At 39.6% G+C, this 20,869-nt stretch overlaps 2 non-coding genes across 2 annotated transcripts; one reads left to right on the top strand and one right to left on the bottom strand.

The window, feature by feature from the left end:
• Positions 1–15,929: 15,929 nt before the first annotated feature.
• Positions 15,930–16,002, top strand: trnav-aac (transfer RNA valine (anticodon AAC)). Its single transcript has one exon. It is a non-coding gene; the product is annotated as a tRNA-Val (tRNA).
• Positions 16,003–17,330: 1,328 nt separating this feature from the next.
• trnav-cac (transfer RNA valine (anticodon CAC)) lies at positions 17,331–17,403 on the bottom strand. Its single transcript has one exon. It is a non-coding gene; the product is annotated as a tRNA-Val (tRNA).
• Between the last annotated feature and the right edge of the window lie 3,466 nt (positions 17,404–20,869).

The raw sequence follows: 20,869 nt of genomic DNA, 5'->3' as shown, positions 1-20,869 counted from the left end.
GGTAACGAGTGGGGGACAGAAAAGCTTCTTACAGAAGACGTTACAGGTCTGTGAGAGCCAGAGATTTTCCTTGTTTGAGGTGACCAAATACTTATTTTCCACCCTGATTTACGAATAAATTCTTTACAAATCCTACCATGTGAATTCATGGATTTTTTTTTCACATTCTGTCTCTCACAGTTGAAGTGTAGCTCTGGTGCAAATTACTGACCTCTGTCATCATTTTAAGTGGGGGAACTTGCACAATCGGTGGCTGACTAAATACTTTTTTGCCCCACTGTATTAAATCTCCAGGTTTTACTTGTCGCAATGACCTTCTTACTTATTAGAATTACAGACGCAGGAGCATGATCACTGACAGCTGTTTTTGTTTTTGTAAAGATCAAAAATGTTCCAGACTAATTCAGACACATGTCGATGCAATGGTTGTCTAGTTATCTCTTTTTTTAACTACACTTTTTTTTCTCACATCTGACATGACTCAAAGAAGACAATTGTTGTATTTGTTAGTTTTTAGTTTTGTTAGAATAAACATTAATGAAAACACAGATGTCACAGCAGTTCTTTAATCAGAGGATAAAAAGAATGAAGAAACACTAAATTTTAAAAAGAGAAGATAATTGAAAATAAACACATTTGTCACCATGTGCATTGTAGTCAAGATTCTGAATATGGAATATTTCAAATTTAAATTGTTGCTCTCCATTGCCATCTATTATTCCATACATCCATTCTCCTCTGCTTACACAGTTCAGGGTTGGTGGGGTGTCACCCTGGAAAGGTCGCCAGTGTGTCAGCTTTAATAAATTCAAGGCTTAGCATCACTGAGTATATTGATTCAATAAAATATCATCAAGCTCAACATCGGCTACACTGGAGCATATTTTAATGAATTTCAGTTTTATGTATATGCTGCCAATTCACAAAAACAATATCCTTCCTTTAAATCCAGAATTAAATTTAAAATCCTGCTCCTCACATACAAGGTCTTAAATAATCAGGCCCCATCTTATCTTAATGACCTTGTAGTACCATATCACCCTATTAGAGCACTTCGCTCTCGCTCTGCAGGCCTACTTGTTGTTCCTAGAGTATTTAAAAGTAGAATGGGAGGCAGAGCCTTCAGTTTTCAGGCCCCTCTTCTGTGGAACCAGCTTCCAGTTTGGATTCGGGAGACAGACACTATCTCTACTTTCAAGATTAGGCTTCAAACTTTCCTTTATGCTAAAGCATATAGTTAGGGCTGGACCAGGTGACCCTGAATCCTCCCTTAGTTGTGCTGCAAGCACCTTCTGGCAACTATTGTTGGGATTTAGTACAATATAAATGAAATTGAATTTAAAGTTTAATTCATTATTTAATTCAATTTATTTAAAAACTCTTTAGCTGTGTTTTAAAACCAAAAAACGAGGAACCAGTTCCCTTTTACATGGCAAAAAGCATATGACCACTGAAAGTGGAGTAGTGATGCTGATCGTCATATATTTTATATTTTTCAAGGGAAGATGTTTTACAATCAAACACAAACCAACAGTTAAAAACATGTGATTCTGCACCACCCAGTTTCTTAAATATTACATTCAACTAACGTCACATTTGACTGGTAATGTGCATTGAGTGCTGCAGCAGTCAAATCAAATCAAATTCAAATTTTATTTGTCACATACACAGTAAGATATGCAGTGAAATGCTTAGACAACTGCTCGTGACCTAAAGAAAAAAAATATGAATAGGAAATAAATATGAAAATTAAAATGAAGGGTAAATTTAACTAGGAAATTTACCCTTCCAAAGTAAGAGAGAGAAGCCTTCTTTCTTTTTCTCTTGTTCATCGTTTGGAGAGTTGTCCTTTGTTTGTCTTTTTTTCAGTTGGGGCTAAGTAGGGAGCGTTAAAAATTTTGCATGCTGGTCTGGAATTGCTCACTGAACTTTGGACTGGATTCCAGAATACAGATATTTAGTGAACTGCGCAACGTACACTGTCCTGACTTCCAAACATTAAAGCTTTGGTGTAAGTACAGATGTGTTACACATGCTTTGCAGATAACCATGCTGTAAAAATGCACATCAATTTTAACAAATCTATGAACGAGAGCCAAAACCTTTTTTAAATAATACCTTGTAGCTGCTGCTTCAACTTTTCAGTCTCAGTCATCTTGCTCTCCAGCTCTCTCAGCTTTGCTTCATGGTCTGAAGAAAAGAAGAGAGTGACCAAGACTTGCTTTTAAATAACATTAAATGTTATTATTTAAATAAAATTTAAATAAAATAAAATGTTATTATTTAAATAAAATTTAAATAACAACAATGATAACATTTAAAACATATATATTGTCCTTTTTGTGAGTTTATTTCCTGTGCTTGTGTCATTGAGTTGCCATTAAATGCCTGGGAGAGTGCTATGATCACACCCTTGGTAACAGGAACAACATCTGCAAGTTTAGGTACTGTATTTATCAAAACGGGCTCTGACCTACGAGATACCAGTGACTGTGTTCGATGGAGTGAAGAAGAGAGTGAAAAACATTTGAAGCAGTGGCTTGGCATCCCTGCTAGCTTAACAGCAGCGAGAATCTAGATCAGATCAGGGCAGCTTCAGCTTTACTCCCATCTGTCTTGGAGGAGTTCAAGGCGGTTGAACACACACACACACACACACACGCACACGCACACGCACACGCACACACACGCACACACACACACACACACACAAACTGTGTCCCAAAACGTCGGCTGCATCCTTCGGAGGACCCGGCCTTCGCGGCCTCCTTTGAAGACTGAGAAGGCTGGAAATGCGAGGCTGTGAAATGGGTTTACTTCCTGGGCTTAAGCCCGGGTTGTTTTGTCAGAAGCCCGGGGTCTTTTGGAGTGTAATTTTTTCATAGTTAGATGCCTGGCTGACAACTGTATAAAACAAAAACTACACACAATATTCGAAGCACATAGTACACACTGTGGGAATTTACAACTGTGCGTCATACCCTGATATTGGTATGATCCGAGCTCAGGCACTAAGCGACTGAGCGAGGGGGCGGGGCAGCTGCTGCCTGCGAGTGCGCTGTTGGAGAAGCACAGCCAGGCAGACAGAGGAGAGCTTAAGTTCCACCAGGTACCAAAGCAAATCATTCGTACAGTACAAATAATGTAAATATGACGGTGAATCACGAAAGATTGATATCAAACTGATCACTTGACCCATGTTACGTTACTCGCTCTTCAAGTGAATCAACAAACGGCGAAATGAAAAGCCGAACAACAACAATGCTGTTTCTTTAGAGAGTCTCAGCTTACGTGTGTTTATTTCATATTTTCAGTTGTTTCCCTCCACGGCTAAATAAATCAGTAATGCACTGATATACAAGAATGGACATAAGGAGCTTCTTTCAAAGAAAAAACTCAGGTAGATGTTATTTTATATATTATGCTTTGTATGTTGTTCAGTATATTTCTATGCAAAACAAGAGGGATTTCAGTACACAGCAGGATATTCACAGCTGAAACCCGATATTTACACTTTATGGAAAAACACAAGAACATTTTTTTACTGTACAACATCAATTTAGAGTAAACTTGTTTTGTTTTGGATAAATAAATATTGAAATATCTTTTGAATGAGTTAAATGTCAGAATAAAGAGAGACAGAGAGAGAGAGAGGAACAGAGATGAACAAGAGCAGGTGAGACACACATGTTAGTCAAATGGTTGTTTACCAAAAGTATCACCGTATCACAGGTCCTCATGTATCTCGTACCTAGTGTTTCTTTTTAGGTTTGTTATTTTTCAAATTCTACATTTATTAAGTTATGCAGGCTTGTTTGCACAACAAGGCTAAATAATTATATAAACTTTTCTCAATTTAAATATTGTACTTTGGTAGAATTAAAAAACAAGTGTTGTGCAGGTCTATGATGATTTTTAGTGCTGCTATCATCTAGTTCTGATTCTGGTTCTGTCTTGGTTAAGTCCTCAGTAGTGCTGATTTTGAACTGTTGTAGTCCTGTTTTAATTCTGGATCAGTTCTGGGTCTGGTTGAATTGGGGTTTAGTCCTCGTGTCTTGATACAGCCCGACTTTGTTCTGCCTCGCTGCTTAATTAAAAAACTAGTTTAAGGTGTCCTGCACATGTGATATATATTTTTCCCTATATGAAGTCATTCTTTTTTGAACAAAACTCAAAACAGAGCCAATTAATCTTTCAGTCATTTCTAACACCCCCCCCCCCAAACCATCCCACATGCATACTATCCTTTAGGGCTAAGCCCCGGGTGTTTCAAATGTCGGGCTCCTCTGGTCTGTGCCTTTACTGTTTCCCTCTGAATGACACAACACTTAGCCATGTGCCATAGACTGTAGGTAAAAGATGGACATGCACATACTTGTTCATTCTGATTGGGGATATTGGCAGCTGAAAAACATTTAAAAATCACTCAGTCACGTCAAATCGGTACTGAATCAGTACTCAACATACTGAGTAATGGCAAAATGATGCCACCTTGTGGGCAGATTTATATCACACTGTTTAATCTTCACCCAGAAAGTGTCAAATTGCAAATTTTGAAGCCAACATGATAACTTTATCACACCAACACAGTGAGGGTCCAGCTTTTCAGATCCAATTAAAAATCAAATCACTCAAAAAGATCCTCTGGAAAAGAGTAGAATTCTTAGAGTTTCTTAAACAGGGTCATATAAACAGCATTAATCAGTACAATATAGCGAGACAACATAGCAAAAGTAAACAAGCAACGCGAAGCAAACCCTGGGGTGTAGAGCCTTAAAGCACAAACAGCAAAGACACACTAAAGGACAGACAGTAAAAAAGCAGCATGGGGTATATCTGACCCTCCTTTATATCGGATCAGTGACCCCTCCTCCTGCTGGGTGACTTTCCATCCTTTGTTCTTTGTTGGTCTTTGTTGTTTACCTGATAAGTTTTTTTCTCAATTCTACAAATGTCAATATTATCTCAATTATTGATGTAATATGTTTGTCAATACTATTCCCCAATCAGTTGTTAATTCTACTTGCACCTTGCTCTTTTCTTTTAATCTTACACTTACGAGCACCAGTCAGGTATGCTTGCTAGAAGTAGGCGACTGTCTATGCTAAGAAAGGGGTTTTCTCACCTTCTGGCAGCTGAGAAAACAGAATCCCAGGTGCATCCACCGCAGGCCAGGTTTGTTTACTGTATAGGCTATGAAAGGGCTGGACACAATGTGGGGCGGTACAGATGAACGTCCCAGTGCATGCTCTAGCAGTGCCAAGCTGAATTAACCCTATGTTTGGACTAGTCACCGTTGGCCTTAACACAATCAAAGGTTTGACCTAAAGATGTGGGTCTTATGATTTGAACATGTAGGTTAGATGCACATGATTCCATTAAAAAATATTATAATGTTCTAAATTTAACACTTATGTATTAAAGATAAGATAAGATAAGATAAGATAACCTTTATTAGTCCCACACGTGGGAAATTTGTTTTGTCACAGCAGGAAGTGGACAGTGCAAAAGTTATGAGGCAAAAATTAGAATACAATAAGAATAAATACAGTACACAGCTGTACAGAATAGAATAAAATAAAATACTATATACAGTAGAATAAAATAAAATAAATATACAATAAGATAAAAATAGAATACAAATACAAATACTATATACAACTGAGTAAAAATACAACGATGACAGAAAGGATTATTGCACTTAGTATTATTGCATATGTATGGATGTGTGTGCTTGATCAGTTAAAGTTAAACACTCCAATTATTCCTGTGATAAAAAAAATATTCTGTTTCATAAGAAAACACATAACCATGAATGTTGGTCATTCCTGTTTCTGACCTTCTGGATATTTCTGAAGTCACATTGATGTATGAAACTGTACCTTGATTCTCTCTCTGTAGGACAGTGATCCGCTCTGTCTGCACAGCCAATGAGGCGGTCAGCTCTCTCAGCGCACTCTCACTTTATTTCATCACATGTCTGGAGCGCTGACTGACTGATGGATTTTTCTCTTTCACAACCACAAATTAGTCAATTCTTATTAAGAAGAACAAAAAGTCAAAGATTCTTAGAAAAACTGAAATTAATGAATTTTTTTAAATTTAGGTTTTATCACGTCAAACTCCATGCTGCTGCAGAGTACTTTGTGCTAGAGGAAGGAGATCAGCTGACTATTGTTTTATCTGCTGAGCTGCACTGTTACAAAAAACATCCTAAAACAACGGTAATGTTCCGGCAGCTGGGCGCCAAAATACGACGAAAATAACAGAAAATAACTGTCCCATAAAAATACGGTTATTTCCAGTAATGAAAATAGAGTTTGTTGCGCTAATTTGACGTGGGATTCTGCCTTTTCCAAGTGCTTTTAGACATTAAATTAGGAACATTTTTACGCGATCAAACAATGAAATTACCTATAAACAAGGTCACTGAATGTGGAAATATGAATCATAATACGTAAATGTACAGAAATATACAATTAACCGTTGGTTTGAACAGTAATTGATTGCATGCCCTGGGACAGACTGACAGAGGCGAGGCTGCCACATCTGCCCCTTTGGCCATCACTAGTAGGCGGTAGGTGAAGAGTCCTGACCACGGACACAACGACGAAGAGCGTCCGAGCCGGGGCGCGAACCGGCAATCTTCTGATCACAAGGCGAGCTGCCAACTCTTGAGCCACGAACGACCTAACAAGCAATGATAATAATACTTATGTGATGAAACACAAGCTTATAGGGATCATTTTATATACTTTTCCATAGCATTACATTTGAATTCGATCTTTCAAATAACGGACAGATATTTGTGAGATCATGATACATTTGTGAATGTATTTTAACAATCTAAATATGCATATGCACAGACAGATACATTTAATAATCATGACAATTATGTTGTATTACATTACAGTGATTTAACGTTAATTTACATTCAAAATGTGAAGTCAAAGTCTATTTACGTAACTTTAATGATATTCTACAAGAACAGAACATTACTGTAAAATACCTTCATATTAGGGTTTTTTCCTATGGTCGCAGCGTTACCCGCGACCTTGTTGTTAGTTCACATTCATTGGCCGATGCTCAGCGTCATGTTATTTATATTAATTGCAATTCCTACCTCTACATTTCTTTTTCAAAATATATAATTAGCACAGCGTGTCCGTGCAATGTTTTACACTGTGTCATGCAGAGAAATCTTAACAAAGAAGCTCACAGAGAGAGATTGAGCTTGTTATTTAACCCCAAGCTGGTAGGGGGAGCTCCTTATTAAAACACTTGCCGTGCTACAATGTGCCTCAAGGTTCAACAACAGCACAACAGAAGTCACTCATGGTACAGCACTCTCTCTACAAAACAACAACTGTCAGTGACGCTGCACCACGGCGTAAACACAACATTCAAGATAACAGTTAAAAGTAACATAACCATAAACAATAAAACAAGAACATCTAAACAGCAGCACATGTCCCAAGGCATGATGGGAGACATTTCTGAATGTATTTTTACGATCTAAATATGCATATGTACAACAAAATATATTTAACAAACAAGTAAATTGTGTTTTATTACATTTACAGTGATGTTATGTTATTTTACATTTGACGTGTCAGATCACAGTCTACTTATGTAAATGTAATGATGTTCTAGAAAACCAGTACACATCTGTAAACTACACAGTAAAATACTTTGACATTACTATTTTTTGGAACAGTGTGGGTATATTCTCCCAGAAGAACTGTTTCAAATAAATATAAATTCAGTGCAGCAGCTTCATATAAGCAGCTTCTATATACACAATACTACTATATACACCTTTAAACTCTTGAGTTTAAAGGTGTATATAGAAGGGTTAGTGTACCTTTGCTCTAACCCAGGGCAAAGGGGATTTGATTCAGTTTCATCGGTTTCATACCAGGTCAGTTATGTAAGTCCCAGTATGTGTGGTATTCAGGGATAGCGTTACAAGTAACGGCGTTACTAACGGCCGTTACTTGTAGTTGCACGGAAGTAGCTGTAAGTAATCTAGACGCTACGGCTTTAAGCAGCTGCGCTCCCACGGACGGTGATCACGATCACTTTCTGGCACAACACCTGGAGCTCATGGGGCGAAACAATCGCATGAGTGCTGCTGTTTGACTGAGGAAGAATAAAGTAGTCGTGATAAGACAATCACATGACCACTTAAAGACAAAGCAACAAGGTGACATATACCAGTTTATAAACTGTGTTGATCGGCCACGTAAAACCAGAGTCATGATAAACAATATATACGCAGCATTTTTTCCTCAATAGTTTCGTCACGTTTACTGTCTAAGGACAGCGCAGCGAGCACGCTCTGCTTATGAGCAAACAAAAAACATAAGCGCACTCTCTCTCTCTCTCATGAGATGTGAGAGATTTGTGACGTTTAGCGTGTTTGCAGTGTGTAGTTAATGTGTTGTCTTGTGTAGTTAGTGTGTAGTGTTGTGGATAGTTTTGTGTTGTGTGTCAGAACAATGATGCGACTGCTGTCTCCAGGTAGAAACAGGAGTGATACACCTGCTGCTGTCAGAGCTGCAGGTATCAGGCTGTGATGTTTCCTTTATAGTGGACAGAAATATTTGGAGTGGCACAAATAATTTGTGGCATCTTATTGAAGAACAGCTGATTGTTCTGTAAATGGTTATTTAAAAAAGGGTTGAAGGTGTAAATGGATGCAAACAACTTTGTTGTTTGCAAAACTTGTGCATATGGTTTTAAAATTGACAATTTATATTTGCATTTAAAGTTATGAAATATGATCATTAAACATGTTTGTGGTTGTTAGAGTAAAAAATATCACTTTTTCTGAGCTCACTCTCCCTCTTCACCGATCAAATCTCGCTGTGGTAGCAGCTTTAAACTATGTGAGTGAAGTTGGCCCCCCACCTTCTTCAAATCCAACTGCCAGAGTGGTACAGCAACAACAACTTGTCCCTGAATGTGGAGAAGACCAACAGCGACTCTACTTCCTCTGCAAACTGAGAAGCACAAGAGATTCAACCCCCATTATGAGCACCTTTTAAAGAGGCACAGTTGAGAGTATCCTCACCAGCTGCATCACTGTGTGGTATGACTCCTGCATTGGGTTCTGCAGGAAAAAATGACAACGGGTAGTGAGAGCAGCCGAGAGCATTGTGGGGACCTCTCTTGCCTCCCTCCCCAGGAGATCTACTGCACCTGCCTATCTGGAAGGTCCTCTCCATTACAGGTGACTCCACTCATACCTTCAACGGCGTCTTCAGTTTGCTGCCATCAGGAAGGATACTGAAGAGCCTCCGGGCCAGAACCAGCAGACTGAGAGACAGCTTCGTCCATCGGGCTGTCAGGATGCTGACCATCTCTGAATCGAGAAGGGGGGCCCAAGGGTACATCTTTTGCCATCTTACAATGCTGTGATTGTAGCCATTCCCCACTTTCTGTGAATGGGACTCATGGCCATTGATCAGTAGGCTTTGATTAGTTGTCATTGATCAATGGTCATAAGAATTTGCATACTAACAATCATGGAACTAACCCCCCAGCACATTGTTCATTCAGTGGCGCTAGTTTCCTTCACTATGCAAATGTACTGTTTATAAGGTTGGAGAAACCTACAGTCAGCTGAGACTGAAGAAGTCACTTGGATGAGTGACGAAACGTTTCTCCAACTGAAAATGTCCAGATGAACAGAATCAACCTTTTGGGATTTACTTACCTGGATGATTAAGCACGCATCAAGACGTTATTTTATTAAACATTTTAAAATGATAGCAGCACAAACAAAAAATTTTGCAGTACAAACCAGCACAAACGTAGCACAAACGTTTGACATCAATTTTGTTTGATTTGGGTAATGTGGGGGGGCTGGTTGACCTCTGATGACCTCTAGAAATTTTTATTAATATCTTTAAAATGATAGCAGCACAAACAAAAATTTCTGCAGCACAAACCAGCACAAACGTTTGATACCACTTTTGTTGGATTTGAAGAAGGTGGGGGGGCCAACTTCACTCACATCTTTAAACTCGGTCTGACCCAGGCTGATAGAGGGGGCACAGTCTGGATTGCATTCCAGCATTGTGTAGGCTGTTTTTCTATAAAACACATCAAAAACAATTGGCAAACATTAGCCCGCAAAGCCACAGTGAATAAAGCAGCATAGCGCAACGAATTCAATTCAAATCAATATAAGACTTATTTTTAACCTACATCAACAATTATGTTATGATAAATTACGTATTAACTACAACAGCAGACTGACCTCTGTGTAAATGCTTGGAGCAGACTATGATGTTAGCTGGAGGGTTCTGGGACGTTATATTTGATCTTTGAATGGCTGCAATCCAGGCCATCCGTCGCCTCTTTGTTACTTCGGAAACATGGCTCGAACAATTTCTCTTCAACGACGTAATCCGATAACAACCGATCTCTTTACCCGTCGGCTTCCCGTGGCTGTCATGCGACCGGCTATTGCAGTTAATAATACAACAGCTTCTTGACATTTTTGTGTTTCTTTTTATCGCTGTGTGACTGATTTCATGTGAAAGCCTGCGTGCGCTAGTACCGCTTGCCTCTCGTTCCCAGAATCCTTTGCCGTTTTGCCCCTGAATGACGTCACATTTTCAATCTCTATAACATAGCTCACATTAACAGTGCAGTGGATCCTGCTTGTGCCGTGATATTCAGGACTGCAAACCGAGCAGCATCACTGACTTTCAGCTTGTTGTGTTTGTGGATATATGACTGACGTTAATTATCCATAAAACATCACATTCTCTGTAAGATTAAAGTCAACTATTGATATTTTAAAGTAAAAGCTTTAAAACCAAGTTAGTACAAACGTCGCTAATGTCACATAACTTTGCCGACATGTGGCCAACAGTAATACTTTAATGTTCTTCGTTATTAAACATTCGCACATAAATAAGTGACATAATATTCAGTACTTTCAAAAGTTTACTCTTTGGCCGCCCTGCTTCAGGCATCCGTCGTTTTTTCCCAACAAAAACATCCACACCCACCGCCGCGCTATGAATTGTGGGATATATGGGACCACAAAGTGTACACCAGACCCAGCCTTCAAATTTGGGGAAAGGAGCTCTTACATGGCTATGATGTTCCACAGTTCCAGTTTGAGTGGTTCATTCGTATAGTATTCTGTTGCAGCTGCTAGAGAACGGCATCTTCACTTTTGTAAAAAATGAGCTGAAGAAGAGTCCAGGTGAGCCAGAATGCTCAGAGGGTCTGAGTGAGGATGGTTTGCAGGGTGAGGACGAAGAGCAGAGGAGCAACAGACAGTCATTTCTGAAGATCGCAGTGCAGTTCCTGAGGAGAATGAAGCAGGAGGAGCTGGGTGACCATCTGCAGTACAGTAAGACTATTTCTTGAAACACTTTCTAATGTCTCAAGATATGGACCAACATAATTAAAACACTCTTTCTTTTAAGAAAGACCACAAACACAGTCACCCTGTGTGTATTATTAAAACACTTGATACTCTTTGCTTTTATATTTTTTTTCTTTTTGGAAACTTCTGCAGCAGTTTGTAATAGCAAACTTAAATCTAGGCTGAAGAAGACATTCCAGCATTTGTTTGAGGGGATTGCTAAAGCAGGAAATCCAGCCCGTCTGAATCAGATGTACACAGATCTCAACATCACACAGGGAGAGACATCAAAGGTCAATGATGAACAAGAGGTCAGACACATTGAAACAGCATCCAGGAAACCAGACAGACCAGAAACAACAATCATACAAGAAGACATCTCTAAAGGCTCACCTGGAAGAGATAAACCAGTCAGAATAGGGATGGCATTGGGAAAACAGTGCTAACACAGAGATCAGGGGGTTCACTGACACCCAGAAGGAGGACTACATCAGGAAGAGATTCAGAGATGAAGAGCAGGCCAGCAGAGCTTTTCTCCCACATTAGGATGTCACGAAGCCTCCACATCATGTGCCACATCTCACTGTTCTGCAGCAGTTCTGGGGGATGTATTAAATACTATAGAGAGGGGATAGCTGCCAAAGGCACTGACTGAAATATACATTTACTTCCTCATGGCTCAGGCCAAAGTGATGAAGGTAAAGCATGACAGAGAAGCTGAGGCAGATTCACATTGGAGTCCAGAGAGCAGGAAAACTGGCTTTTGGGCAGCTGCAGAAAGGCAACTTGATCTCCTATGAACCAGATATTCATAGAGGTGTGCTATATAAGTACCAGTCCATTTACAAAGGTCTGTTTATTTATGTTGCTTGATGTGTTTGCAGGCTGATTACCGAGGAAGGATGTGCTTCTCTGGCATCAGCTCTGAATTTTAACCCTTCCCATCTGCTGGAGCTGGACCTTAGCTTGGTCCAGTAGACTCAGGAGTGGAACTGCTCTAGGCTGGACTGAAGGATCCACACTGGAGACTGGACAGACTCAGGTACAGGTATATATTTCTGTTTTATTTTAATAATCTATTGGTTCTGTTTCTGCTTTGGCTCTCGGAGGAGGCAGATGCATCTTTCACCCCCTCCTTCCCTGCTTGCTGCATGTCCTTCTCTAGTCTCATCTAACTGTAACCCTGAGAGAGCCTCTCATTCTCACTCTTGTTATCTAAAACCTAAAGAAGAAGAACTGGATTTGATCAACTGGTCCCTTAATGCAATTGAAACTCTCTTCTCGACGAGAAGCCTGGGTTTGGGAGAGGCCGAGTGTCTTGGAGGGACATTCCCTGCTGGATACACGATGGACGGGTGGCAGAAGTGGCACCTCGTATCGAGGCTTGCTTCATTTATGGGAGGAGCTGAAAATGATGACGTCCGAAGCCTCGCTGCTCGGCTGTACCACGTGACTGGTTCATGAAGTGGTTCGAACTTTGCCGCGAGCTATGACAGCGATAGAAACCCCTCAGACTTTATTCAAAAATGTGGGTGTTTGATGGAGAGTTGCGGTTAGTGAGAGTTTGGAGACAGTTTGGAGGTTTATAAGAGAAAGTCAGGAGAGAATGGAGCCAGCTAAGAAGAGGAGGATGTCCTCCCCTGTGTGGGAACATTTTGATCTTATTCCTCCCAACAAGGTATGTAAATTTCTACAGAAGATGTATTGTCATGATACTGATGGTGCAATACAATTTATGTTGAGCTGTCTTGACTTGTGTACAAGGTGAAGTGTTGGCTATGTGCCAGGGAGCTGGGATATAACAACAACACCTCATCCATGCTTAGGCACTACAGAGCTTTGCATGAGAATAAGGGGAACACCGATTGTGGAGCAAGACCAGGTGAGCCATCAAATGCAATGATAATATAGCATGCAGTAATGTTACTAAATGATATAACAATATTATACAACTGTTATAAGTGACGTGTGTGATATTTATATTTGTGCTTTGTCTTTATTGTCTTTCCTCAGGAGAACAATCTCAAATAGATGAAGACCTGGTTAGCATGGTGATTGAGGACTCCCAGCCATTTAGCATTGTGGAGGACAAAGGATTCAAAAGATTTGTTAAATCATTAAATCCTAGCTATGTTCTCCCCACTAAAAAGGTCATAAAAGCAGTGAAATGTAGTTTTTACAGAATAAAATGTGAACAGGCAGGACTGTGTAGCTGTCCATACCTCAATGTTACAAAAGCACAACCACTGTCCACACCCCAACCACACCTCACAGTAAATGATCGTTTCCATTTTAAGCATTTCCAAATGATCATTTTCCATACTGCCACTATAAATATACACAGTATACTGCATCACTACAATATACATGTTTTACACACTCCTTCTGTTGTTGACATTTACAGGCTGTGTGCAAAAGGCCACACTCTTCAAATTCATGCCAACTAATATTTTTACGTCCAGTAGGTGTCCTACTAGAGCAAATGAAGCTTCAAGAAGCTTTGTGCTGGGGTGAACCAATTGGATGAAAAGCTTCAGTGCTTCATGAAGCTTCATCTGCCCATCACTACTGAAAACCACAGCTTTATTGCTGGCACCAACAAAACAGAAACCAAAACATGACAACACTAACTGGAACACACAGGCAGGGTCTGAGGGTACGACGCGACACCGAGCATGGGAAAACACAGGGCTTAAATACACAGGGTAGTAATGAGGGAATGGGCCACAGAAGGGAGACACAGCTGGGGGAGATCAGGGCTAACGAGACGGGGGAGCTAAGCTGCACACACTAACATAAGACAAAGACTTTCACAACAAGAAACAAGAATTACTAAACCAGATGCAGACATGACACTGAGAGACGGACTAGACACTGAACAGAAACTGCAATACACATGAGAACCCAAAACCTAAGAACTGATCCCTCACCAAGAATAACAGAAACAGATCCATAATGATAATAAACAAAGCACCAGAACATCAGAAAACAATCCATAATGCAAAAATAAACCAAAACATAATAAACTCAAAATACCGGGTCCAACGGACCCAGAACCGTGACACTAAAGGACACTTTCTCAGGCTAAACAGGACACAGATCCTGACACATGCATCTGTTGAGGAAATCTGTTGAGAAATTCATGTCAGCGATCACAGATGTTTTTTAATATATTTTTTATATGATGTTCTTACACTCCTTGAAATTTGTTAAATTTAAGCAGACTTGTCCTTTACTTTATGTGGAATATTAGAGTAGACATCTATGAAACTTGGACCAGACGTGGAATGTGTTGAAAGTTAGACGTCAACTACTAAGGATGATTTTTAAAAAATTTTTGAATATGATGCAACCAGGCTGTCCCAGTGCAATGTGTGCGCGTGCGCAGTCACACATGCAGACTTGCCGTGCACACTCACACACCGCATTGAGACAGCCTGGTTGCTGTTATTCAAAAGAGTTAGTGGTTTATATAATTGCAAAGTGTAATTCATTGCAGTTAACTTTTATTTGTTTAATCGCTTACACAAGTTTTGAGGTGTGGAATAAACTGCAATGGAGTTTGAAAACAAAAAATGTGTGTGCGTGGTTGAAGGATGTGTTGGGGGAAGGTCTTTTAAAACAAAGGTGTGTTTATAGTGTTTTATATTTAATATTCACACTCGGGAGAACAGCTCAGAGATCAGGATCTTGCCCTGGACATGTGACTACAGTCCTTGTGTTTCTGTTTGTTACTTTAAAGTGATCCCTCGGGTATTAAGCAGTTTTCCTTGTTAATAACTGTTTGTCATCAGTGATTTGGAGCTTCATTTTTCTCACTGAATGCATGCTTGCAGTTAAAATTGTATTCTTATCACCTTGTTGCCCTTCTTTGATATTTTTTAATTAGATTATCTACAAAATAGTTAAATAAGGAGGGATCATGTGGAAAAACTGCCCATGATTTATTAAAATACAGAAATAAATTAAACCATCTAGCAATTAACTCAGATGACCCATTATAGAAGAAACAATCCCAGCCATCGAAGCAGTTAGGAGAGGACCCTGCAGAGTCTCGATGAAGATGGAGGCTTGGAGCTCATCACCCTGGTCATTCCACACACCAGAGTGGGGAGGTGGGTTGCATGGCTGAGTGTCTGAAAGACAGAAGACCAGTGAGATGTAAAGCATGCAGTAAAGGCTGATTATCTTGGAGAAGGCAGAAAATGATTGGACCATAGAAATGATCTCAGCACTTGTTTGAGTAGTTTTTTACTAGCAGCTAAACATTTAATTTGGGTATCCAAATTTAAATGATGGTGTGAATTTTAAAAATAGCACCAATAAATAAATAAAAATGCATATTAAGAGTTTACAGGAGTTAGTGGGTATTATAGAATATAATAAACATTAAGCTGCCTTTGAAAACGTTGAGTATGCTTATATGCACTGAGTTTTTGTGAAAACAATGTTGATACATTTCGGTTTGGCAGCCCGCGAGAGCCACAAAGTGTGGAAACAGGGCCATAATTTTCCATTAGGTCGTTCAGCATCAGGCGTTTCCGTAGTGTAGTGGTTATCACGTTCGCCTAACACGCGAAAGGTCCCCGGTTCGAAACCGGGCGGAAACACTTATTGCTAGAAGACGGTTTTTTTTGTATAACAAACATACTGTATTATGTGATGTGTGAAAAGGCTATATTTATAAAATGACGACAAAATGATGATATACTCAATAAAATAATATATTTATTTAATATGTAGTGACAGGTTATGTATAATACAATTATATATAAAGAAGGGTGGGATCTCATCTTGACATGTCGAGATGACATTAAACTTTTTAAATATGCATGAAAAAAAAACAGAGGTGTCGGTCTACGTGAGTCCACGTCTGTGGATTTGTTACCCTTGGAAGTGTGTTTTTTTAAACCTGTTGTTACTGACCTCGATTTTAAGTTGGACAGACAAATTAGAGCAGTGGTGAAGTTCGGTTTTTATCATTTAAGGTGACTGGCAAGAGCGAAGTTGGTTCTTTCTAGGCAGCACCTCGAAACAGCGATCTATGCTTTAATTTCTTCCCATCTGCTGTAAGTGTACACTGCTATGGTTATATGCTCTCGTAAAAGAGAGCAACCCTGTCCTGGCCTCCCTGCACTGGCTGTCTGTGCCTTTTAGAGTTGATTTTAAAATTCTTATGTTTGTTTTTAAATGTTTTAACAATCTTGCTCCGCCTTACCTCTCTGAGCTTCGTCGTGCCTACACACCCTGTAGGTCTCTTAGGTCAGCTGACCATCTTCTTCTGGAAGTAATGAGATCCAGGAGGAAGCTCAGAGGCCATGGGGCCTTTACTATCGTGGCTCCTAAATTATGGAATAACTTGTCCTTCCACTTTAGAGAGGCCTCTTCACTTATTTAAAACGCATCTTAAAACCTATTTTTATTCTTTGGCTATTGGCCTCACTGAGACTTACTTTATCTTGTATTTAAATTAATTATTAACTAACAAATTAAATATGTTACTTTTATTTATTTTTTTCTTTTATTTATATCATATGTAATTTTATTATTTAGTTCCAATGTACAGCACTTTGTGTCAGCTGTGGTTGTTTTACAGTGCTTCATAAATAAAGATGATGATGATGATGATGAAAGGTCATAGGAAGACCAATGTGAAACTGTATAACCTTATTTATTAAATACTACCTCGCTGCTTATGTACTAAACCTTTCAACGTTGTTAGTACCGGTGTAATATATTTGTGGCCACACGCGTGTTTGTGGGGGCGCTGTTTCTTGCTGTGTGATCAAAATTAAAGTAATTCGTGGACATCACACTGATGTGTTTTTCTTGTGAAACATGTCGGTACATCCTATTTAGTTTTTTATAACCTACATATGTATGATATATTTGAATATGAGGAAAAAATCAACAATAAAAAAGAAAAGCAATAAAAATATGTTTCCGCCCGGTTTCGAACCGGGGACCTTTCGCGTGTGAGGCGAACGTGATAACCACTACACTACGGAAACTGCTAGTGTGACCTGGCGACGTAGCCAAAAATATGTATTACCAAGAAAGAAACAACGTTAACTGCAGTCATTTCTATAGTAGTAAAATTAAACGATCTAAAGTCCAAAGTGCGAGACCTTCTTCGTGTTTTCCAAAGACGACAAACGGGCTGTGAGAGTATTTGCCGGACTCAAAGGAGCTTGCAAAGAAAAGCCTCTGGAATTCTTTAAGTTACTTGAAGACGTTTCACCTCTCATCCGAGAAGCTTCTTCAGTTCTAAGGTCAAATGGTGGAGAGTCCCAGATATAAACCTAGTGGGAGTGACCCCCCACAGAGGGACAAAAGGACCCCCTGATGATCCTCTAATCGCCTGAGCCAAGGTGTGAAACTGGGCGTGGGTCCCAATCAGCCAGAGTTTCGGGTGAGTTCATTGTGAAACCTGGCCCCACCTTATCATGTGATTTCCTGAGGTCAGATGGCCCAGGATGTGAGTGGGTGCTAAGGCGTCTGGGAAGGATCTCAAAACTGGATTATAGATGGCAGAGAGTTGGTGTCGTAAACCCCCGCCTCTGTTCAAAGATGGTCGCTCACAGTGGACATAAGATAAGATAAGATAAGATAAGATAAGATAAGATAGAACTTTATTAATCCCTCGGGTGGGTTCCTCTGGGAAATTCGGTTTCCAAAAGCACAGCACCGACAGAAGTTACAGTTACAGAATATTATATAGGGGAGACCGGGGATAGTTGTAACGTGGGTCAGTTGTAACACTTCCAATTTCTCCAATCAGGGCTAAGTTTCAAATGATGTGACTCATCCTGTGCATGCCCAACTCAGTTCTGCTATCACTGGTGAAAAATCAGCACATTTTGTCAAACACAGACAATTTAACATGAAAAAAAGTAATTTGTATGCCAAAAAGTAAGTTTTTCTACTTTATTTCAATTTCTAATAGCATTATCTGCTTTGCAGTTAAACTCATCAAACTTAAATTATGTTATTTGTATGTCTATGGGGATATATTCTGTGTAGGTCTTTAGTGCTAATGTTTTAGCCGTTGGCTGTAATGTTAGCTAGTTCATGGCTATAGGAGTCTGGGTCAGTTGTAACAGCTACAGTCTGGGTTAGTTGTAACAATAATGCAGATGTTACAACTTACCACACTATTACTTTAACTTATATTAAACAAGTTGGGGCAACGACATCAGCAGAGAGAGGTTCACTGGTCGCTTATGTATATGTGGTTAATGCCATTGGCAACACAATTCCTCCACTGTTTGTGTTCCCACACACACATTATGCAGACCACTGTGTCAGAGATGGACCAGTAGGAAGTACTGGTAGTGGAAATAAATCAGATGGGTGCAAGAAACAGATTTCCTCATCTTTCTGAAGCACTTTGCAAACCACACCAAGGTAAGCCAGGATAAAAAGTAATGGAATTGCGATGCTGGTGAACAACTACATTTTTTCAGCTTCATTATTATGTTCAAAATTGGTGCAAGAGTTGTAGGTTATAATGCCCACTGAGCCAATGAGGCCAAACTCAAGGAAGACCAACCAAAATTAATGAAATATTCAGTTGCACAAAATTCCATAATTTGTCTTTTTTGGGGGGTTGGAATATGTTCAAAAGTTAGATTTCTGTATTCTGTCACACACACACAAAGCTACATAAATGGATGTAAGTGCATTCATGTGTTGAATAAACAAAGATTACATGTTAATGTTTTGTTAGTACCCTTATTTCATTGTGTTACATTTCACCCCAGGATATGTTACAACTAACCCAGACTAGGGGGTTAATTGTAACATTTCACTCTTTGTGTTTGAGGCCATACCATGCAATGGGTAATTGTGCTGCAGAGAAAATAGCTGCACTATTTAATAGCAGAGACATGTAAATACTTTGCATTACATTTTGAATCCACTACCTTAAAAGAGCTCCAATTTACAGACAGAAATGTCAAAAATGTTACAACTATCCCCGGTCTCCCCTATATATATACACACACACACACACACATATATAAATACAGAGACAAATATAAATAAAATATACAAAGGGGATAAATAGAACAAATAGGAATAAAAATAAAAATACAAGTGAATTGCACATTTCAAGTATTGAGTCTATTGCACCGTTGACTATTTACAAAAAGTATTGCACAAGGTATTGCACAGTGAGGTGAAGAGGCACTACAGCTTAGTTGTTCCCCCCTCCTTTGTCCTCCTGTTTCCCCTCCCTCTCCCCTCCAGAGAGGAGTTAAACAGTCTGATGGCGTGTGGGACAAAGGAGATAGACATAGATGCTTCTTTAACTCCTCTTTCAAACCATCTGTCCTCTCCGTCCAAAATGTGAACATTGGCATCCTCGAAAGAGTGTCCTTTATCCTTTAGATGCAGATGGACTGCTGAGTCCATCTGCATCATTTGACCTTAGAACTGAAGAAGCTTCTCGGATGAGAGGTGAAACGTCTTCAAGCAACTTAAAGAAGTCCAGACGCTTTTCTTTGCAAGCTCCTTTGACTACGATGACCTGGATGACTGAGAACCTTCACAGACATATTTGCCGGGCTGTGTTGAATATAGATTCTTATACACCGTTTTATATTTATTCTTTATTCTCAGAGTATTAAACCACACCGAGGGGAGAAACAAAAATGAACACATTAATTTAATGTTTATATAAAGGTAATAATCAGATTCTCCCACAGTGTATTCTGGTCTTCCTCTGTGAAATCTCCCGCTCGGCTGCCAGCACACTTATCAATAACTGATTGATCAGATGCTGACAAAACCACCTCTTTCACCTTGGTTCAACTTTGTGTGACCCCCAGTGTTAGGGTAGGCGAAGCCACAGAAACATACCGTGTGTAGCTGATTCAGCCTCAGATGTTGGTCCTGCCTGATCTGAGCGACAGCAATATGACTGAGGATGTGTCACATGGAGCAGCGACATCAGCCTTTTCCAAATATGACCCCCATTACTGATGAAACAGCCTGAAAATGATCTCATTCATCTAAATTTATCTCACCGTCACTTATTACCTTCTCACTGTAAACAGAAAAGCGTGGGCAAAGCAGACCCACGTGCCTCTCAGTACGTGACTTCACCCATGTGTGTTTGTTTGTGTTTCTTTCGGATTTGTGGTAGTTCCTCCTGTCCTGTTGCAAGAGCTCTGGCATGTCACAAGTTCATCTGAAAGCCCCCCTGAAAGCCCACACAATCAGCTGCTGGAGTTTGTGTTTCCCTTTCTGGAAGGTTGTGAAAAACAAACGAGGGAAACTTTCAGCATTTCTTCAAAAAAGGTTGGAGCGTGACTCCTTCAGCTTTTACAATAATTCATCCAGCGTTAGTAAATCTGAAAGCTCTTGTACTCTGTTTTAGTTTTGTAAGCATAACAAACACAGGCGTTATTCTTAATTATTATCATAAAAATTATATTACAGTTGAGAAGTGAAAGCAGCAGAATTTCCTTCTTT

Source organism: Rhamphochromis longiceps, linkage group LG10 (assembly GCF_057381845.1).
Source record: "Rhamphochromis longiceps isolate RC_006_pf linkage group LG10, R_longiceps_female_GT1.1, whole genome shotgun sequence".
In the NCBI taxonomy this organism is placed as follows: domain Eukaryota; kingdom Metazoa; phylum Chordata; class Actinopteri; order Cichliformes; family Cichlidae; genus Rhamphochromis; species Rhamphochromis longiceps.
Note: the sequence above shows the minus strand (reverse complement) of the source record. Positions and strands in the feature narration are given on the sequence as shown.